This window comes from Scyliorhinus canicula, chromosome 15 (assembly GCF_902713615.1).
Source record: "Scyliorhinus canicula chromosome 15, sScyCan1.1, whole genome shotgun sequence".
NCBI classification, from domain to species: Eukaryota; Metazoa; Chordata; class Chondrichthyes; order Carcharhiniformes; family Scyliorhinidae; genus Scyliorhinus; species Scyliorhinus canicula.
Genome location: NC_052160.1, coordinates 137,069,832 through 137,093,576, shown reverse-complemented (window position 1 = coordinate 137,093,576; position 23,745 = coordinate 137,069,832). Strand labels below are relative to the sequence as shown.

Genomic DNA, 23,745 nt, shown 5'->3' with positions numbered 1-23,745 from the left:
ATCCCTGTTGTCAGGGTGACTATATGCACTCGTAGGTTTTCACAGTGCTTAATAGTGCCTCACAGTTACTTTGAGTATGGTGTCTAGCTAGGAAGCAAAGGCATTCCAGCACTGGAGTCGTTGCAGAGGGAAATAACTTATTTATGCAGCAAGTGAGTGATAACAACCTGGAAGTAGCTACTCCTGAGGGTGGTGGGATTGGAGATAGTCAACGATTTCTGAAGGAAATTGAATGGGTACTTATGTGAAATAAACTTGCAGGGCAACATATAGAGTGGGGGAATGGAACGGACTGGACAGTCCAACAGACAACCAACATGGACTTGATGGGCTGAGTGACTCCGTTCTCTGTTACTATGCCTATTAAGATTAAAAATTATAATGATGAAGTCGATTGAAAATGAGCACTTTTACAAAACGTTCCTATGTACCTGTTACAGACTGAAGCCCGAATGTTCAGAAAAGACCACAGTCTTTAAGATTTTCTTTAATGATGATATCTTTCACAGCATCAAATACAAACTTGACGTTTTGTGTGTCAGTCGCACACGTCATGTGCGCATAGATTTCTTTAATATCTTTTCGCATGTTGAGGTCTAGGAATTGGTTCTTGATGTATGTGCCAGCATCATCATACGTGTTGGGACCTAGAGATAGAGCGCAAAGATTTTACTCTCAGTGTGGCACTGAAAAATGGTTTATTGTCAGCCTGTTAGAATATTCAACATCACACAACTCAAGCCAATGTAAATCTGTTATTGCAGAAGTAATGGTAAAGTCGCCATAGTCCCAGGTGACCATAGGCTGCTATTTCCTTTGAGGGGAAGAGCTGTCTGGTGGTGGTTTAATCTGAGGATCACCACACCTCAGGCGCCCAGTTTGGGCGCAAGTTTCTAGTCGGGTACAAAGCCCTCAAGGTGATGAAGGGTGGTGATGCCATTAAAACTCAAGAGGGGCAGCACGGTGGCACAGTGGGTTAGCCCTGCTGTCCCATGGCGCTGAGGTCCCAGGTTCGATCCCAGCAATGGGTCACTGTCTGTGTCGAGTTCATTCTCCCCGTGTTTGCGTGGTAGGTGGATTGTCCATGCTAAATTGCCCCATAATTGGAAAAACTGAATTGGATGCACTAAATTAAAAAAAACTCAAGGGCAATAATTGGGGCTTTTCTTGTTTTGAGATGACCATTGGCTGGCAGTTGGAAGGAGTTTTATTTGCTACTGGTCAGGCTAAATATGAACATTAAGACAATTCCTGTTGTGGGCTGAGAGGATTGCTTCATTGTCAGAAGATTTATGAACTGAATTGTTAGCAATCTATCTTTGTAAGAAAAGTGGGTTAAGTACCATCGTAATCCGGGAAGCAGATGCTTAGATGAACCTTTTGATTTTATCCTCAAAAAGATCCTTCTTATTCAAAAACAGCACGATGGAAGTGGCTGCAAAGTACCTGTGATTGCAAATACCGTTGAAGAGATGGAGACTCTCATGCATTCGGTTCTACGGACATAAAAAGATAGAGATGCTGAAACCGTTTTATTGTAGGGAGAAGAAAAGCATCAATGGGATAAATGCGGAATTGAAGAGAAACATCTCCCTTCAGAGAGTGGTTAACATACCACAAGAACTGAAGTAAACAGAATGGAGGCATTTAAGGAGGTGCCAGATAAATATATGAGGAATAAAGGAAAAGAAGGGTAGACTGGGACAGTTAAATTATGGGATGAGGCTTATAGAACATACAGTGCAGAAGGAGGCCATTTGGCCCATTGAGTCTGCACCGACCCACTGAAGTCCTCACTTCCACCGTATCCCCGTAACCCAATAACCCCATCTAACCTTTTTTGGTCACTAAGCCAATTTAGCATAGCCAATCCACCTAACCTGCACATCTTTGGACTGTGGGAGGAAAGCAGAGCACCCGGAGGAAACCAACGCAGTCACGGGGAGAATGTGCAGACTCCGCACAGACAATGACCCAGTAGGGAATCGAACCTGGGACCCTGGCACTGTAAAGCCACAGTGCTAGCCACTTGTGTAGCCTATATGGAGCATGTACACTGGTATGGAGGAGTTTCTGTGCTGTACATTCTACGTAAACATTTATGCCTCAATATCTCCTTAGTGTTGCATCCACCATCATTCTGACTGTTTTGGAAGATGGCTGATTTCTCTAGGTTTACCACTATTTTAGTTGCCAACGCTTTTTGGTCTGTTATTATTGGAATATGTTTGGGCAATTTGTGCAGTGTGATAGGAAGCCATTTGGTCAATCAAGCCTTTGCCAGCTTTTTGAAAGCAGTTAATTAGTCCCACTTCACTGTTTTCTCCCCATAGTCCCACAGAACTTTCATTTTCAATCATATATTCAATTTTCTTTTGAAAGTTGCTGATGACTTCTACCCACGACTTGCCTTTTTCAAACAGCTCAATGGCACACAATTTAATTTAAATTAGATCAAATGTCTTGAGTGACACTTTGTTACTGCAGCAACAGCCTGTATTTATATAGCATCTTTAAAGTCCCAAGGCATTTCACAGGGGTGTTATCAAACAAACTTTGGCACGGGAACATAAAAACAAAATACTGCGTATGTTGGAGCCTGAAACAAAATTAGAAAGTGCTGGGAAAACCAAGCAGGTCTGGCAGCATTTGTGGAGAGAGAAAATAGTTAATGTTTCAAGACAATATGACATTTCTTCAGAGCTCTTTTCCCTCTTTCCAAAATTTGACATGAGATATTACAACAGGTGAGAAAAGCTCCATCAAGTTTAAAAGTGAGGGGCAGCACGGTGGCACAGTGGTTAGCATTGCTGCTTATGGCGCTGAGGACCCGGGTTCGATCCCGGCTCTGGGTCACTGTCTGTGTGGAGTTTGCACATTCTCCCCGTGTCTGCGTGGGTTTCACCCCCACAACCCAAAGATGTGCAGGGTAGGTAGATTGGCCACTCTAAATTGCCCCTTAATTGGAAAAAATAATTGGATACTCTAAAAAAAAATTTTTTTAAAGTTTAAAAGTGTCAGAGAGAGGTTTGTGGGATGGGAGGAGGGTGGAGGTTTGGGATTCCTGAGCTTTTGGCCGATCCGGGGCTGGTTTCGCTCAGGGCTAAATCGCTGTCTTTGAAAGCAGGCCAGCAGCACGGTTCAATTCCCGTACCAGCCTCCCCGAACAGGCACCGGAATGTGGCGACTAGGGGCTTTTCACAGTAACTTCATTTGAAGCCTACTCGTGCCGATAAGCGATTTTCATTTCTTTTCATTTTCGAGGCAACTGAAGGCAGAGCTTGCAAGGATCGATCAATGAAAATGGACGATGCACAAGAACCAGAATTGGAGGAAGGCAGAGATTTGGGAAGATTGGAAGGCTGGAGGTGATTACAGAGGTAGGGAGTGGAGAAGCCATGGAGGGATTTGAAAACCATGATGAGAATTTTGAAATTCTGAGTTTTAAAATCTTGCGCTTTGAGGCAATGCTCAGCTACAGAATGCAGCAGCAAAATACAGGTTATTAAGCACCACTGCCCATCTGTGTCTCATCTCCAGTTATTGGGACACTGAGAACCAATTGGAAACTTCACCATTGCAAGTGAAGGAAATTTTGAGCATGTTTCAAGCCAGCTGTCCTCACATGAGTTTCTGATCCACTGGAAAATGACTGCAAATGCTAATCACTTCTCATTTCTGATGGTCACAAGCTGAGATGAAACCTTCCACAGATGTATAATCAAAATTTAAAAATACATGTCAAGCCAGCTTTTAATGGAAATTAATTTGCAATTTAATATGCAAACATCTAGCAGAAATACAGATTACTGCCAAGTGCAATGCCTGGATCTGGTATGTCTCTTTTGTGGGGACCATGAATTGGATTTGATTAGAATTGTTTTTTGGAGCAGGCAAGATGCTGGATTAGGGATTTGCCCCTGTCCACACTCGGAGCTCTGGCTTTGTAACTGATAAAGTAATTTTTTTAAATACTGCAGATGTTGAAAACCTGGATGCATATTACTGCCACTGTATGCTCAGTTTTATATTGCTGCCCAACCATTTGAATTTGCTTATAACTATTTGACAAAGGGTCATCCAGACATGAAACATTGGCTCCCTTCTCTCTCCACAGATACTGTCAGACCTGCTGAGATTGTCCCGGATTTTCTGTTTTTGTTTCAGATTCCAGCATCCGCAGTAATTTGCTTTAATACTTAAACTTACTTATAGTAAGTTTCTTTATAAAATTGGCCCCAGGAGATTAGAGTTTATGAGGCATCTGCCCTTGGTTCATGTGTCCTCACAGTGCCATTCATCCCACACTTGGACACTGAGCACAGTAACAGAATTATATTCCATTGGTTGGACCTCTGCTGCAGTGAAGCTCTGAATCAATCCTTGCGTATTCTGGTCACGGTGGCAATGTTCTGCCAAAGGATGACACAGCTATCACAGTGATTGTACCTGAGATATAGTTACTCGACGACATTGCGCTGAATGAATGTGAGAGATAACCGTTTACTGGCATTTCACTAAATTAAATCCAGCACATTTCAGTCATCTGCAGAAAAGTGTTATTAGAAAACTTAGAGTCTGCATTGAACTAACATTCAGTGGCAATGTTCTTTAGCCTTACTGAACCTTGTCTCACTTAGTTATATTCTTTAGAAAATGTATGTCTTTCCAAAAAATATCTCTTCTTTTTGTGTACCGACATTTGGCAGCGCAGTGGTTAGCACTGTTGCTTCACAGCACCAGGATCCCAGGCTTGATTCCCGGCTTCGGTCACTGCCTGTGCAGAGTCTGCACATTCTCCCCGTGTCCGCCTGGGTTTCCTCCGGGTGCTCCGGTTCCCTCCCACAATTCCCAAAAGACTAAATTGTCCCCCCAATGTACCCGAACGAACAGGCGCCGGAATGTGGCAACTAGGGGCTTTTCACAGTAACTCCATTGCAGTGTTAATGTATACCTACTTGTGACAATAAAGAATATTATATTATACAAAGGTCCAGAATTTTAGAACTTTATAGCACAGAAGGTGACTATGGCAATGATTTCATCCAATTAGTCCTGAACGTTGTTTGGCATTACATGAGAGATTTTAAATTATTTCACAGGATTGATTTTGTGAACACACATTTAGAGTTACACACCACTTCATCATCCTCGACCAGCACCATATCATACACACTGAGAGCACCACAGAAAATAATGCAGGTAACTCCTTCAAAACAGTGGATCCACTTCTTCCGTTCCGACCTCTGTCCACCAACATCAAACATCCTGGGGGTAGAGCAGAGATTAGACTATTTGCTGCATTAGTTATTTTAAGAACTTAATAATGATCGTCACTATTGAATTGCGCTGTACCTATCTGCAAGGCATTGACACCACACAAATGTATCATTTTGAAACTATCCGGACAGAAGTTTTTTTTCGAGGAAAGATAGCTGTTTATTTTTCTTCAACTTTAGTTGAATGGTTTATATAAAAGAAAGACTTTGTCCCATTTGATTTCATCCTTCTTGTTATGGGCCAGGGTTTAGGGAACCCCAAAGTGTATCATGGAGTCCACCTAACCCACAACTTTTAATAGATTGTGGTATGGGGAGCACACAGCCCACTCTACAGGTGTGGTACAGCAGATATGGAAAAGTATTTTTTAAAGAAAAACAATGTTTATTCTATGAACTCAAGTTAACCTTTTTAAAACATACAGTGAACATCTTAGCAACCATCAATTCAAATCTAACCCCCAAAGAATACAACACTAAGTAATCCTTAATGACTTCCCAAACAACATCCAGAAGACAAAAGCAACACCTTTTAACAGAAGCACATTAGGTTTACATTCACTACTGAGAACATTTATGATTCTGAATTCACCAAATGATCAAGTGATAGTATTTTCATGGCAGAGAGAACAACAGTACACCTGCTTGGTCTGGCTTCAGCTCCAACACTGAAAACGAAACTAAAACACACTCTGCGGCAAACAGCCGAAAACAAAAGTAAAAAGCTGACAAACCGCCCTGCTCCACCCACACTCTGACTTCACTGATAAACACCCATTTCTGAAAGTAACATTTCTTAAACACTCATTTCTTAAACACCCATTTCTTAAAGGTACTCTCATGTGACATTCTTGAATGCTTGACATGGATAGGTCAAGTGCTGGTCATTCACGTTTGGGAGCTGAGCATCAACACAGCCCAAATCGATGGCACAAATATATTTTGCACTGGCCTTAATGGTCCTATATAAAATTATATTGTCAATCTATATCCCAATGGCTATGGACCTCCAGCTTGCCCTTAATACAATCCTAACAGACAATCACACTCAGAGGGAGCCATAGAGAGGTCAATACAAAATTGATCGCATGGAGTGCTTTTCTCATTTGGGGAAGGACAGCAAAGGGATGGGGGAGCTTTATTCTTTCTCTGGTTGTGCGACATGGGAATGTTTACTGCTGTCACTAGTTTCCTCCAATGGATAAAGTTCAATCCCCCAGCACTAACACCCTTCATCTTGATGAGAATGGTTTGTTTTTAAAGTGTACATCCCATAAAACAGTATATTCATAAATAATACCACAAGACTGGTACCATCCAAGGAATATTTAAGTATAACTGCAACTTATTGGCAGTCAAAGTTTAAGAGAAACACACAGAAGTTACTTAACTTGGATCGAAATAATGCAAGTGAATTTAATTGCCGCGTGCGTTACTAAACTTTTGCATTTTTAAAAATTATTTCAAGGGGCACTGGGCAGCATTTTCTATTGCCCATCCCTAATTGCCCTTGAGAAGGTGGTGGTGAGCTGCCTTCTTGAACCACTGCAGTTCCTGTGGTGCAGGTACACCCACGGTGCTGTTAGGGAGGGAGTTTAGGATTTTGACGCACAACAGTGAAGGAACGGCGGTATATTTCCAAGTCAGGATGGGGAACTTGCCAGTGGTGGTGTTCCCAAGTGTCTGCTTCCCTTGGCCTTCTAGGTGGTAGAGGCCATGCATTTGGAAGGTGCTGTCACAGGAGCCTTGGTGAGTTCCTGCAGTGCATCTTGTAGATGGTACATACGGCTGCATCAGTGGTGGGGGGAAAAGGATGGAGAAGGTGGTGGATGGGATGGCAATTAAGTGGACTGCTTTATCCTGGATGGTGTCAAACTTCCTGAGTGTTGTTGGTGTTGCACTCATCCAAGCAAGTAGAGAGTATTCCATCACATTCTTGGCCTGTGACTTGTAAGAAGCAGAAGACTCAAAGCAGTGTACACGCACAACCCTTACTCCACCAGGATGTCAGTTTACTTATTATGTCTTGGGAATCATAGGGGCTGGTTTAGCTCAGTGGGCTAAATCGCTGGCTTGTCATACAGAACAAGGCCAGCAGCGCGGGTTCAATTCACGTACCAGCCTCCCCGAAGAGGCGCCGGAATGTGGCGACTAGGGGCTTTTCACAGTAACTTCATTTGAAGCCTACTTGTGACAATAAGCGATTATTATTATTATCAGAATTTTACCTGATGGACAACACTCTGGACCTGGAACTACAACTCACATTGCATGCACATTGAAGGAGCATGAGACTAAATTCGGAAACCATGCGGCTGTTTACCTGAAGTACAGATCCTGGCAAGAGAATTGTTCTTCAATGATACCTGTGGTCTGGGTTAGGTACGTTTTGGCGCAGCCATTTGGGCGCGGCCGTTGTGGCGCGGCCGTTGTGGCGCGGCCGTTTTGGCGTCGGACGTTTTGGCGCCAAAATAACATTTCTTTATTTGTGAATTAGCCTCAGTTGAGTTGGCTGCTGGTGCGGGTGCGTTGAGTTGGGTGCTGGTGCGTTCTATCACCATCTTTTTATATATTTTTTAACTAAACCAATTTGCATACCCATATGATGGCTGAGGCAGTATCAACGAAACGTGGTAAAGAAAAATATTTGTTCATAACGGATTCCTTTACGTCTTTGACAAAACAAGCAAAGGTGACAGCGAAGTGAAATTTTGGCGTTGTGAGCAAAAAAACCGGTGCAAAGCACGTCTCCATACTAAAGCTGCAAACGTGGTGAGGCAGCTGAACAGCCATTCGCATGATGCTTCTGCTGCACAAGTAGAGGTTGCACTCGTGAAAACTAAAATAAAAAAGAGAGCACAGGAAACCCTTGAGGCACCGACTGTAGTTGTTAATGAATGTTTGACAGACATATCCCAAGCTAGTCTACCAGCCATTCCTAATATATCTGCTTTGAGGAGAATGATAAGCAGAAAGCGTAATTATGTATTGAACGCCCCCACCAATCCAAGTGATTTACAACAATTGATTGTGCCAGAATGCTACAGGATATATGTCCCTCAACCAGGAGTGGAAGAAGATTGAAATATGAACTTGGCATGCATCATCCCACCATATGGAAACTAATTGATGGCCTGCGTAAAGTACAGAAAGGTAGAGATGCATATTATGAAAGGTTACTAGCCGGCCATGAACCGCCACAAAAACTAAAAAAGTATAGAGATGCAGATAAAAGAATACATGAAACTGTTCTTAAATTTGAAAACATGGATGCTATCGAGTGCTTGAGGAGCCTTGCTCATAATTACCAAATGAACTAAACTAAAGGTTTTTTAACTTTAGTTTTTAACTAAATGAACTAATTTAAGGTTTTTAACTAAATGAACTAATTTAAGGTTTTTAATTTACAATAAAGATAAAAGAATACATGAAAGTGTTCTTAAATTTGAAAATTTGAGTACTTGAGGAGCCTTGCTCATAATCACCAAATGAACTAAACTAAATGAACTAATTTAAGGTTTTTAAATTTACTTGCAACAATTTGCAACAAGTTACTAGCCACAAAAACTAAAAGAATTTCTGTCGTCTGCGCCCAAACGGCCGCGCCCGGCCGTGCCCAATTGTCCCATCCCCCTGTGGTCTTCACTCTTGACCTCAAAACATCTTGCTCATTTGGAATGTAGCCAGTGGCTGTGATTCTGTCCAGATTGTCCAAATAGCTGATGGAGAGAGAAAAAAAATCACATTTCTGTACATACTTGATTACCATCTACAGTTAAAACCAAACATAACAATAATACATCATGATATCATAAAAATAATATCACTCCTCAGTTTGAAACCCTAATAATTGATGCACAATCAACCCAGAGAAGTTTGAATCTGGTTGGGTTGAATGCATTATGCCTTGTGAACTGACGGACACAGGACGTAACCAACAGAAGGGTAGACAATACTTTGATGCTTAGAGGTTAGCTGAAGTTCAGTGGTTGCATTTCTACTCCTGAATCAGGATGTTGTAGGATGAGGTGCTCTCCAGTGACCTGACCTAATAGAGGCAGACTCTTCAGAATTGCACTGAGGGGGTGCTGCACTGTAAGTGCCATCTCTTGGATGAGAAGTTAAAGAGGATGCCTGCCTGGCGGCATGGTAGCACAGTGGTTAGCACTGTTGCTTCACAGCTCCAGGGTCCCAGGTTCGATTCCCAGCTTGGGTCACTGTCTGTGCGGAGTCTGCACATTCGCTCCGTGTCTGCGTGGGTTTCCTCTGGGTGCTCCAGTTTTCTCCCACAAGTCCTGAAGGACATGCTCATAGGTAATTTGGATATTCTGAATTCTCCCTCTGTGTACCCGAACAGGCACCGGAATGTGGCGACTGGGGGCTTTTACAGTAACTTCATTACAGTGTTAATAATGTAAGCCTACTTGTGCCAATAAAGATTATACTTAAAAACATCCCCTGACACTATTTTAACATGGTAGAAGTCTTACAACACCAGGTTAATGTCCAACAGGTTTGTTTCAAACACAAGCTTTCGGAGCACTGCTCCTTCCTCACCTGAGGAAGGAGCAGTGCTCCGAAAGCTTGTGTTTGAAACAAACCTGTTGGGACTTTAACCTGGTGCTGTAAGACTTCTTACTGTGCTCACCCCAGTCCAACGCCGGCATCTCCACATCATATTTTAACATGAGAATGGGTGTTCTCCTGGTGCCCTGGTCAATATATCTTTTCCTGGGATGGAGATGTCGCTGGCAAGACGAGCATTTCTTGCCCATCCCTAATTTCCCTTGAGTGGCTTACTAGACCATTTCAGGGGCAATTACAAGTCAACGACATTGCGGTAGATCTGGAGTCACATGTCGGCCAGACAAGGTAAGGATGGCAGATTTCCTTCCCAACAGGACATTAGTGAACCAGGAACATCTTGAGGTTATGAAAGATGTAATAGAAATGCATGTTCTTTCTTAATGAAGAATGGTCTACACAGCACAGAAACGCAAAGAAAACATCGCACTGGGATTTGAGAGCTAACTATCTTTCAAGCTGTTACAAGGTTACTTTGGGCATTTGAATGAACTGTTCTGAAGATGGGTTGTTGAACATTAAAAAGGTGAACAATTGGAGGTAGTTTAAACAAGTGATTCCATTTGTGTAATAGACGGAGTTGAAGGGTGTGGTTGCAGTGAGATATTCCAGATATAAGGATGGTAAGATATGAGGAATGGTATGATTAGTTGAGGTGGGAATTGAACGTTTTCAAAATTATGAAATGAATTGACCAAATTAGTCTAACTTGTTGACTATGGTGAAAGTTTCCAATGCCAGGGGACATAAGTAAAAATGAGGAAGTTAGAATCAAATAAGGAAGTTTAACAGAATGCTTTCAAAGTGCACGGTAGTTGTGAAATCAGCTACCAAGGCAGACAATTCTGGGAGACATTTTAACAACGTTCGAGAATAACCAGATATATTTGAGGAGAGAAGAGGGACTGAGGAATACGGAGAGGAAGTGGTTAATGGGACAGTTTGACAAAAAAGGGCCAGGTGAGTTGGTGCTTAAAGCCCTTTCCCAATTCCTAAAAATTGCCATATTCTTCAAACCTCTGAAGCCATGGTTAAATTTAGTAACAGGCCTTAGCAACAGAAGACATAAAATCCTATTTGATTCCACTGGGAATCCTTCCCTTTGATCAAAGAGTTTTCCAACATTAAGACATCATTTTGTTTAAAAGGGATATATTTACAAAAAAAAAGTCATATTGAGGGAAATGGTGTCAACTTGCAGTCTATTTCCCAGTCCAATATGTTGATGTCCTCAGCACTGTCAGAGCATAAAAAGGAAACCACATAGGTTCCGCTGTGCAATCATGTTTACACAACCCATGCTCAGCCAAGCACTGCGTATGCACAGAATCATCCCTTGGGTGGTGTGTATTTGGGTTCCCTTATTTAAATAAGCAATGCCTAAGCACACATTTAACCACACCATGAACCAACGTGAGGTGAGATGTTGCTATTTACACATTCAAGTGTCCTAACATCAAAAATAATTGCAAACAGTGACCTATTCAATGACTTTGTGCCTTTAACGAAAACGCATATTTTGAAAAGAATTTCCAAAACAAATCCAATCATGTCCAAAGGTGTTCAGGCCAGGTGGCTTGGCCACGTTAAATTGCCCTTTAGTGTCCAAAAAGGCAGGTGGGGTTATGGGGATAGGACGGTGGGGTGCTCCTTTGAAGGGTTGGCGCAGACTGGATGGGCCGAATGGCCTCCTTCTGCACTGCAAGGATTCTTTGATTCTATGTATTAAATGATGAACGGCAATTACTCCCCACCTGCCTGACACACCTCTGCAGTGGCTTACATTACTCGCACGTTGACTGTAAATATGGAGATGGTGGATGGACAGGTGGCTCATTAAAAGGACCGAGTTAGGATGAAATTCCGACTATCCCACGCCTTTCTGTCATGCAGATCCATCTGCCATAGTTTCCAAGCATTATTTTCCCAACTAATTTGAGTTTGTTTATAAGAGAGAACTCTTTACCTTGTAATAGAGCACAATCTGATCTATCTCAGAGGGGAGACAGTGGCGTAGTGTTAGTGTGATTAGGCTAGGAATCCAGAGACCCAGGATAATGCCCTGGGAACAGGGGTTCAAATCCCACCCCGGCAGCTGGTGGAATTGAACGCTAGTCTCAATAGTGATGGCCATGAAACTCTCATCAATTGTCACCAAAATAAACATTTGGTTCAGTACAAAGGTCTGCTGCCCTGACCAGATCTGGCCTAATATATGAATCCAGGCCCACATTGATGTGGTCGACTCTTAACGGTGCTCTGAAATGGTCGAGCAAGTCACTCAGTTTAAGGGGAATTAGGGACAATTGCCAACAATGCCCACATCCAATGAAAATTCTGAGTGTTAAAGTACTCCTATTGGTTGTCATAAATGGGAATGCAACACTAATTTTGTGTTGGGGATGTGGCCATTGGCATGTTCCAGTAACAGCAGTAGAATAAAACATCACCGGTTTCTTCCTGATGAATTCACAGCCATCCATTCTCAGTGTGTTTATAATCCACAAAAGATTTGTGATGCAAAACAACACTATAATGGGGAGATTATAGCAATTCTTCAGGAAAGGTGACTTTACATTGCATTTCCATTCAGATTAGACATCACAATTGAGAGCCGTGGGCAAACAATATATTGGGTGGATATTTCTCTGCCCACAATTTTAATGGAGGTATTAATCATACAGGGAAATCCATCCACTAATATAACAGCTACAGTAATGCATCCGCCAATATTGGCAACAGTAATTTCTCGCCTATAGTTGTTTGCAGGGCTGGACATACTAGGCCGAGTCATTGAGTTTATACTCTGCTGCCCTTTCAAAGCAGGCCTGACCTCCTGCATCAGTCCACAGCTTCTTCACCACATCCACCAGCTCCTCAGGCATGGTCCCCTCTTCGACGGAATCCGCAAGATTAAACAGCTGTCTCCCAGCTTCCTAGCGACATAAACGAGAGGAAAACAAGAGTCAGGAAATTGGACAGTACAACCAAGCATTACATCATTCCCAACTCTGACCAAATCAAAGTGGTAAGGGTGGGAGGCATTCCTGTTGAATGCTGCTTTGCAACCTAACGTCATTAACTGTGAATGAATATATTTTCTTTCAGTGAAGCTAACAGGGACTGCCCAAGTCTAGATTGGCCCTGATCTTGTGGCCAGCAGGAGTTCATGGCTGACTGCATGAAGAACAACCAACCTTTTCTGTAGGCTGCAGTGAGATCTTACTCTCTGAGCTGCAATGCAGGTCCAACAGTGAAGTGAATGGAGACGTCTAACAGTGCGGCCGATAAAATCATGTCACCATCGGATGTCATGAGCTGAAGATATGCCCCTTGAGGCGTTTGTTCATTTTAATGACAGGTAAATAGTTCTTGATTCTTTGTAATTGCTTGTAATTAGGAGCAGTCATAAAATACGTAATAATAATAATTTTTATTGGTGTCACAAGTAGGCTTACATTAACACTGCAGTGATGTTACTGTGAAAAGCCCCTAGTCGCCACACTCTGGCGCCTGTTCGGGTACACTGAGGGAGAATTCAGAATGTCCAATTCACCTAACAAGCATGTCTTTCGGGACTTGTGGGAGGAAACCGGAGCACCCGGAGGAAACCCACGCAGACACGGGGAGAACGTGCAGACTCCGCACAGACAGTGACCCAAGCTAGGATTCGAACTCAGGACCATAGTGCTGTGTAACAGCGCTAACCGCTGTGCTACTGTCTCAACATGTCAAGAATGTGGTGGCATGATAGGACTAATTACCGCTATTGATTTATTGGGATCACTTCTACTCTGACCCCACTCTGCTTTAGGAAGTTAGATATTGATTTTAAATTCTGTCGTCATTCCAGGAACATTAGCATCTGTCAAAACTGAAACATTTTGTGTAGAGTACGAAGATTTTCACAGCTTATCGGAACAGTACAGCCAGTACTTGTGATTTCTTTCATACGATATCGAGGGGCGTGACTGGGGAAAATGGAACGGATTGCTTTCTGTCTGGGGGAAGATCACAAAATGTCCAACTACATTTCCTCGTGTGTTACTTCCACAACAAACCTGCATTTGTACAGCATCGTTTTAAATACTTTTACACTTTTTATCAAATGCTATGTGTTGTTAAAAATAATGGACTGTTCTTTCCCACTCACGCTAAAGGATAAGAGTGTTAAAGGTTCTCCCTCTACAAAATGTTTCAACCGGGCTATATGCTCACCGCATTTGCTGACTCTCCGTAATCAATTCCAATAGTGGACATGGCTCAAATAATAGCCAGACTGGAGAATGTTGCCATTGATGATGGTTATAAAGGCTAAACATTCTTCCTTTGTATAACCGTCTTGATGGATGATTCTGCGAGAAAAGCCAACATGCTCTGAGAATTGTTGAATTAAAAGATGAGGTTGTTTCATACTTCACATTTTATAGTCTCCGCCCTAAATTTCTGATTTGTCGGAGAGTTCTGTCCACTGGCGTTCTGATCAATATTATCATTGCTGTCCCACTGGCAATACCCAATGAAGGTGTGTCTGAGCTGTGATGGAGGTGATGCTGTCCTCGGCTTGGACACTGTGTTGGCATGGCAATCTTCCTCCATCGCTGGCAGTGGGTTTTTATTGCCTCCTCAAGACTTAATAATAATCTTTATTATTGTCACAAATAGGCTTACATTAAGACTGCAATGAAGTTACTGTGAAAAGCCCCTAGTCGCCACACTCCAGCTCCTGTTCGGGTACACGGAGGGAGAATTCAGAATGTCCAATTCACCTAACAAGCACGTCTTTCGGGACTTGTGGAAGGAAACCGGAGCACCCGGAGGAAACCCACGCAGACAGGGGGAGAGCGTGCAGACTCCACACAGATAGTGACCCAAGCGGGAATCGAACCTGGGACCCTGACGCTGTTAAGCAACAAGGCTAACCACTGTGCCACCGTGCCGCTCACTTATAAGAGCAGGAGTAGGCCTTCGAGCCTGGCCTATCATTCAATGAGATCAAGGCTGGTCTTCCAACTTCGATTTCCTATCCTATCCCCATCTCCCTTGGTTCCCTTACTGTTCAAACATCTATCAAATTCAATCTTGAACATAATCGCCATGACTGGTTTTATGAGCGGGGCACAGCTTTTAATTCAACGTGTTTAAAACTCAATTTGTATTGAATGCAATTTCCACTCACATTCTTTTGCACTGGTTGTATCAACATCCTGTGAATAACCTAACGCTGTCAGGTTTTTATGCGTATGTGTTAAGATGTGGGATGGCGGGGTTTCTACTTTATCGATGTTTCATGTGTAACGTCATTAGTTGAAGGTGGGTCAGTCCCACTTCCTCTACAGTTAACAGTTAAACCTCAGTGAGGCTGAACTGTACGAGACAGTCTGTAAGTGTGAATTGATCATTTGAATTTTGTGCGTGTGGGAGGTAATGCACAATTACAGTCTGATCTGGAAATGCAGTGAGAGGCAAATGTGTTTGTAATGTGGAGGTGGATTGTTGCGACTGCTGTAAGTGGCCAGAAACGGTGCATATGTGACCCTGGAGTGCCCGAGAGTTATTTTAATACTGATTTATGATCAATAGGGTTGTATCACTGAATTGGTTAAACTTTTGTGTCTTCTGAAATAAAATAAAATGCAGGAGAAATCAAAACTTAATTCATCTGTTTGACGATGGTACTTATTCCTGATTCACCAGCACCTGAAACATTGAAAAGCAACAGTTACCACAATAAGGAGGAAGTGCAGTGTACCATAGGAAAGGTGTGCAGGAAGTGCAGTGTATCGTAGGAACGGTGTGCAGGAAGTGCAGTGTATCGTAGAAAAGGTTTACAGGAAGTGCAGTGTACCATAGGGAAGGTGTACAGGAAGTGCAGTGTATCATAGGAATGGTGTACAGGAAGTACAGTGTATCATAGGAACAGTGTACAGGAAGTGCAGTGTACCATAGGAACGGTGTACAGGAAGTGCAGTGTACCATAGGAACGGTGTGCAGGAAGTGCAGTGTATCGTAGGAATGGTGTACAGGAAGTGCAGTGTATCGTAGGAAAGGTTTACAGGAAGTGCAGTGTACCGTAGGAACAGTGTGCAGGAAGTGCAGTGTATCGTAGGAATGGTGTACAGGAAGTGCAGTGTACCGTAGGGAAGGTGTACAGGAAGTGCAGTGTACCATAGGAAAGGTTTACAGGAAGTGCAGTGTATCGTAGGAAAGGTTTACAGGAAGTGCAGTGTATCATAGGAATGGTGTACAGGAAGTGCAGTGTACCGTAGGGAAGGTGTACAGGAAGTGCAGTGTACCATAGGAAAGGTGTGCAGGAAGTGCAGTGTATCGTAGGGAAGGTGTACAGGAAGTGCAGTGTATCGTAGGGAAGGTGTACAGGAAGTGCAGTGTACCATAGGGAAGGTGTACAGGAAGTGCAGTGTATCGTAGGGAAGGTGTACAGGAAGTGCAGTGTACCATAGGAAAGGTGTGCAGGAAGTGCAGTGTACCGTAGGAACGGTTTACAGGAAGTGCAGTGTATCGTAGGAAAGGTTTACAGGAAGTGCAGTGTATCGTAGGAAAGGTTTACAGGAAGTGCAGTGTACCGTAGGAAAGGTTTACAGGAAGTGCAGTGTACCGTAGGAAAGGTTTACAGGAAGTGCAGTGTATCGTAGGAAAGGTTTACAGGAAGTGCAGTGTACCGTAGGAAAGGTTTACAGGAAGTGCAGTGTATCGTAGGAAAGGTTTACAGGAAGTGCAGTGTACCGTAGGGAAGGTGTACAGGAAGTGCAGTGTACCATAGGAAAGGTGTGCAGGAAGTGCAGTGTATTGTAGGAAAGGTTTACAGGAAGTGCAGTGTATCGTAGGAAAGGTTTACAGGAAGTGCAGTGTATCGTAGGAACGGTTTACAGGAAGTGCAGTGTATCGTAGGACAGGTTTACAGGAAGTGCAGTGTATCGTAGGAAAGGTTTACAGGAAGTGCAGTGTACCGTAGGAAAGGTTTACAGGAAGTGCAGTGTATCGTAGTGCAGGAACTCAGCAAGGTTCTTTAGGCAGCACCTTCCAAACCCGTGACCTATACCAGCTTGAAGGACAAGGGCAGTAGATGTATGGGAATACCACCACCTGCAAATGCCCCTTCAAGTCACACTCCATCCTGACTTGAACTAAATCACTGTCCCTTCATTGTCGTTGGCTGGGATTTTGCACCCATGTACGCCGCAGGTGCAAACAGCGACGTGGTCGCAAAATTCCACGAGAGTCAGAAAATGAGAATCTTTCTGGGGAGATCTCATTTTCAGACTTCCCAGAACCCCCCTGCCAGAGACGTAATAAGGTTCATGCCCAGAAACTGTTTAAATTATAATGGGGGCGTAATTTTTTGAAGTGCTGTAATGTAGGAAATGCAGCAGCCAAATTGTGCACAGCAAGATCCCATATATTTAAATGACACGAGCAGACCATGCGTGTAAATGATATTGACATTGACAAGATAAAGCCACAAAATTACTTAAAACAGAAGTAGGCAATGAGCAACAGAGGCTACAAGTTTGAATTAGCGAGGAAATAAATCTAAAATGGTTATGAAGAGTGCCGGATGCTGGATGCTGGGCCCTGTCCACTGTGGGACCACCCTGCAGGGTACCAGGTCCCTACCATCAGATGTTGGTGGTCTCAATCAGGAAGTGTCTGCTTTCTTTAACATAACGGTGGGAGAAGTGGATTTGAGGGAAACAACAAACTACAAATTGAGCGTGCAAAACCCTCCTGCTTGGGATTATGCAGATTCCTGTCGTCCCTGCTGATTAAATGTTTACTCCAATTCTGAGCCAGATTAAGCTCTTTGTTCCGAGCTGTAATCCTCTTAGTGGATAAGATGCTAATGTTGCAATGCCACCACCGGCTCTCCCAGTAAAGCTCCTGTCATTCCTAAACTCCCTTGGAGAGTTGCTTCCTGCCTCACGTGCCATCGGCTTCAGCTGAGATCAATGTTAATAAAGTGGGACAGTTGTGCATCACTAACTAGGCAGGATGACACGTCAGATCAGGTAAAATGAGCTTATTACGTATGGTGAAATTACTGGGAGCTTATTGGCCAGTCAACATAGTCGAATAACATGGATGCTCCCTCCCTGCGACACAAAACAAATGAATCCTAAATAGTGTACAGTCTTCTCAATGGGACAGTCCATTGTTGCTATAGTGGTTAGCACTGTTGCTTCACAGCTCCAGGGTTCGATTCCCGGGATTCATCTGTCTGTGTGGAGTCGGCACGTTCCCCCCGTGTCTGCGTGGGTTTCCTCTGGTGCTCCGGTTTCCTCCCACAAGTCCCGAAAGACGTGCTGTTAGGTGAATTGGACATTCTGAATTCTCCCTCAGTGTACCCGAACAGGCGCCGGAGTGTGGCGACTAGGGGCTTTTCACAGTAACTTCATTGCAGTGTTAATGTAAGCCTACTTGTGACACTAACAAAGATTATTATTATCCTTTAGTGCTGGGCCAAAGCTCATAACAACAACATATATTGATATGGTGCCTTTAACATAATAAAATGTCCCAAGGTGCTTCACAGCAGCATTATACAACAAGCTTTGGTACTGAGCTAACCCAGGAGTTCATCAGTCAGGTGACCAAATGCTTTGTCAAATAGATAAGTTTTAAACTGTGTCCAAGAGGAGGGAAGTGAGGCTGAGAGCTGTACGGATCCCAGGGCCCCGGTTACTGAAGACTTGGCCATCGCTGCTGGAGTGATTAAAATTGATGATTGACAAGAGGCCAGAAAAAAGATGAGCGCTGATATCTTGGAGGGTTGTGGGGCTGGGGAAGGTCACAGAGATGTGGTGGTAGGGGATGATGATAGGGGGTGGTGGTGGGGGGCCGAGGCCATGGACGAGAACTTTGAAATTGGAATTTTACTGGACCGGGCGTGAATGAATCTGTGGGCCATGATATTTCAGAAGAGGTGTTAGTTTGGTCCCTCACCTCTGTTTTCTTAGGTGGGCAGCATGGTGGCACAGTGGTTAGCACAATTGCTTCACAGCTCCAGGGTCCCAGGTTCGATTCCCGGCTTGGGTCACTGTCTGTGCGGAGTCTGCACGTTCTCCCCGTGTGTGCATGGGTTTCCTCCGGGTGCTCCGGTTTCCTCCCACAGTCCAAAGATGTGCAGGTTAGGTGGATTGGAGCCCTTAGTGTCCAAAATTGCCTTAGTGTTGGGTGGGGTTACTGGGTTATGGGGATAGGGTGGAGGTATGGGCTTGGGTAGGGTGCTCTTTCCAAATGCTGGTGCAGATTCGATGGGCCGAATGGCCTCCTTCTGCACCGTGAAATCTATGTTAATGTTTTTTTTTTTTTAATTTTAGATTACCCAATTATTTTTTCCAATTAAGGGGCAATTTTAGCATGGCCAATCCACCTACTCTGCACATTTTTGGGTTGTGGGGGCGAAACCCACGCAGACACGGGGAGAATGTGCAAACTCCACACGGCCAGTGACCCAGAGCCGGGATCGAACCTGGGACCTCAGCGTCGTGAGGCGGTTGTGCTAACCACTAGGCCACCGTGCTGCCCATCTATGTTAATGTTAATGATACAAGACATTCAATAGAACTATTTGGCCAGCAGAGGAGTTATCCTGCCGAGTAGTTATCCTTCAACAAAGATCAGTAAAGCAGAATATTTGGTTACTTACCTCATTTCTGTTTGAGGAGCCTAGCTGTGCACAAATTGGCTGCTTTATTTCCAATCCAATAACCTTTTATTGTCACAAGTATGAAGTTACTGTGAAAAGCCCCTAGTTGCCACATTCCGGCACCTGTTCGGGTAAGCTGGTAACGGGAATTGAACCCGCGCTGCTGACCTTGCTCTGCATCACAAATCAGCTGTCTAGCCCACTGAGCTAAACCAGCCCTTAGCCCCTTAAGTTGTCCTTAGTTTAGACCACTCACCTTAACAAAAGGAGGGGTCACAATTAATCAGCTGCTGGGTGCTTTGGATCGGCCTGAGATTGTGAAAGGCGCTAAGTAAATGCAAATCATTTCGTTTGAAAACGCACTGTGGGAATGTTTTGCTGTGTTAAAGGCATTATATAATTTGGGCAATATGATAGTGAGTCTGCGCCTCCATCGTTGCTTTCTAGAACTGGTAATCTAAAACTGTACAACACTCACTCTTCAGCTCTAAACTAATGAAGACGACATGCTTTCAATGTTACCGTCTCGCTTTTGCATCCTGTTTGTCGAGATAATTGGAAAAGCAAGTCATTTATTCTTTAAAGATAATTGGCTGCAGACCTCGAGAGTCTTTGCCGACACAGGGAGTCGAAATGAACGGGATACACTGCCTGGAAGGAAGGTGGAAGCAGATTCAATAGTAACTTTCAAAAGGAGTATTTCCTAATCCTTGAAAATAAAAAACAATATGCAGGGTTTTAAGGTAAGAACAGGTGAGAGCGACCAATTGGATAGTTCATTCCATAGGCACGGTGGGCTGAATGGTCTCCTTCTGTACGGATTATTATATGGATATACTACCCCTCGTAGAACACTGTTGTTATATCTTTCAATTCTGAGAAATCCCCTGTCTATTACCCCTACCATTCACCTTCTCTCATATAATTCTCCGAGGCAACAGATTATCAAATGTTTCTTGGAAATCCCGATAATTGACTGACACTGGATGTCCTTTATCTTTCATAGAATCCACAGCGCAGAAGGAGGCCACCCGGCCCATCGAGCATGTACCGGCCCCTGGAAAGAGCACTAAGCCCACACCTCCACCCTATCCCCATAACCCAATAACCCTACTTTTTGGACACTAAGGCCAATTTAGCATGGCCAATCCACCTAATGTGCACATGTTTGGACTGTGGGAGGAAACCGGAGCACCCAGAGGAAACCCATGCAGACACGGGGAGAACGTGCAGACTCCGCACAGACAGTGACCCAGCGGGGAATCGAACCTGGGACCCTGCAGCTGTGAAGCAACACTGCGCTACCGAGCCGCCATTCCTCAGCATGACAGAATTCTCTGAAGCGATGATCAAAAGTGTTCACGTGTAGCCTGCCTTTGTGAAAGTTGCGTCGATGGGCCCTGATTAACTCTTGTGAAAAGCAAAGTGCTGAAATCTGAAACAATACAAAAATCCAATGGTGGATTATTGTGACAATAAACAATCCAATCCATTTTTAACCATATTATAGGTGATAGTAATACCAACAACTGAAATACTGGCCTATAGTTTACTGATTTATCTGTTTTTTTACTCGATGGGAGGGTACTCTGGAGGCCGGGAAATTAAAATTCAAGTATTTTGAATTTTCTTGAAAGATATTTCTCTCTGCTATTGTCAAATATTCTTATCACTGTCTGTCTCTCATTCTTACCTATTTCTAGTCAACTGAATTAATTTAACTGTTGTTCATATTTTTTGTCGTTTTACATCTTTTCAAAATGTATTCTACTTTTAATGAATTAAATTAGTCATAGAATTTACTGTGCAGAAGGAGGCCATTCGGCCCATCGAGTCTGCACCGGCTCTTGGAAAGAGCACCCTGCCCAAGGTCAACACCTCCACCCTATCTCCATAACCCAGTAACCCCACCCAACACTAAGGGCAATTTTGGATACTAAGGGCAATTTATCATGGTCAATCCACCTAACCTGCACATCTTTGGACTGTGGGAGGAAACCAGAGCACCCGGAGGAAACCCACGCACACACGGGGAGGATGTGCAGACTCCACACAGACAGTGACCCAAGCAGGAATCGAACCTGGGACCCTGGAGCTGTGAAGCAATTGTGCTATCCACAATGTTACCGTGCTGTCCTTTAAAGAATATTATACATTAAAAGCAGACATCCCATTCAACAACATGATAGATTCCAGTATAGGACTTGTGCTTCTGTCGTATCATCTCTGATAGATTATTGGGATCCATGTTTTCCTACTATTTGTATTAGTTAACTAATTATCGATGCCAACTGAAATTCTTTCCCGCTCTCTTCAACCTTGCAAAATCCTGGGGGTTACCACTGATCTGAAACTGAACAGTAATATAAATATTGTGGCTACATTTCCCTGTGTAGTTTCAGTTTATTTCTTCTTTCTAGGTGGCACAGTGGCTAGCACTGCTGCCTCACAGCACCAGGGTCCCAGGTTCGATTCTCGCCTTGGGTGACTGTGCGGAGTCTGAACTTCTTCCCCGTGTCTCCGTGGGTTTCCTCTGGGTGCTCTGGTTTCCTCCAACAGTCCAAAGATGTGCAGGTTAGGTGGATTGGCCATGCTAAATTTCCCCTTAAGTGTCCAAAGATGTGCAGGTTAGGTGGGGTCACAGTGATAGGGTGGGGGAGTGGGCCTAGGTAGGGTGCACTCTTGGAGGGTCGGTGCAGACTTGATGGGCTGAATGTCCCCCTTCTGTACTGTAGGCATTCTATGGATTCTAAGAGCAGATCAGAGACTGGGAATTCTGTGGTGAGTAACTCACCTCTTGATTTCCCCAAAGCTTGTTCACCATCTACAAGGCACAAGTCAGGAGTGTGATGGAATCCTCTCCACTTGCCTGGATGAGTGCAGCTCCAACAACACTCAAGAAGCTGAACATCCAGGACAAAGCAACCTGCTGAATTGGCATCCCATCCACCACCTCCAACATGCCCTCCACCACTGACAGGCACTGACAGCCGTGCGTACCGTCTATAAGATGCACTGCAGCAACTCACCAAGGTTCCTTTGGCAGCGCCTTCAAGACCAATGATTTCTACCCCCTAAGTAGGACCAGGGCAGTTAATGCACGGGGGGGGCAACACCATTCCCTAGAGGTACCCCTCCAAGTCACTCACCATCCTGACCTGGAAATATGTCACCATTCTTTCACTGTCACTTCAAGTGCGCGATGGTGGTATAGTGGTGAGCATAGCTGCCTTCCAAGCAGTTGACCCGGGTTCGATTCCCGGCCATCACAATAAAAAGTTAGTTGAAAATTTTAGGGGCTGGTTTAGCTCACTGGGCTAAATCGCTGGCTTTTAAAGCAGACCAAGCAGGCCAGCAGCACCGTTCGATTCCCATACCAGCCTCCCCGGACAGGCGCCGGAATGTGACGACTAGGGGCTTTTCACAGTAACTTCATTGAAGCCTACTTGTGACAATAAGCGATTTTCATTTCTGCCTTTGGGTCAAAATCCTGGAACGCCCTCCCTAACAGCACTATGGCTGTACCTACACCAAATGGACCGCAGCGGTTCAAGAAGGCAGCTCACCACTACCTTCTCAAGGGCAATTAAGTATGGACAATAAAATTGCTGGCTACCAATTCTGCTGCTGCTAAAAATTGGGATCAGAAGTATTCCTTCTAATTTGCATTCCATAGTTCAGCTTTCAGTTGCTTGGTAACACAGAAATTGAATAATTGCTGAAAAGAAAAGATAGCTTGCTGAAGTTTTTCAGTCTGCACGCGTCAGGGCGAATTGCAAGAATGTCAAATTTCAAACCACCCCGAGAATTCGTACAGTAAGGTGTTTCTTTTCCTTTAACCCTTTCAGGAAACGCCCTCAACCACGCGCAGTTTCTGAGCAATCAGTAAACATTCCTCCTTTCCTTGTTTTAACGAAACAATGTACCTCCTCTTTTGAGCAACACTTTCTGTTACTTCAGCGCTTTCACGTTCCTGTCTTTAAAGCACCGAAAGGACTTTAATCTTAATTGCCTAACGGCGCTGGAGGTGTACGTACACCATGTGAACTACAGCGATTCAAGAAGGCAGCTCACTTCCACCTTCTCAAGCGCAATTAGGATTGAGCAATAGATGTTGACCTCGTCAGCAACACTCACATCACAAGAACATGTAAAAAAAAAGGTTTCACTCTCTGTTCTCTATTTGTACGCTAATATCTGTACACTTATGATTGC

General features: G+C 43.8%; 1 non-coding gene and 1 pseudogene across 1 annotated transcript; one reads left to right on the top strand and one right to left on the bottom strand.

Annotated features, from left to right (window-relative positions):
* Positions 1-291: 291 nt before the first annotated feature.
* Positions 292-19,535, bottom strand: LOC119978182 (annotated as a pseudogene).
* A 3,194-nt stretch (positions 19,536-22,729) lies between these two features.
* Positions 22,730-22,801, top strand: trnag-ucc. Its single transcript has one exon. It is a non-coding gene; the product is annotated as a tRNA-Gly (tRNA).
* The last annotated feature ends 944 nt before the right edge of the window (positions 22,802-23,745 follow it).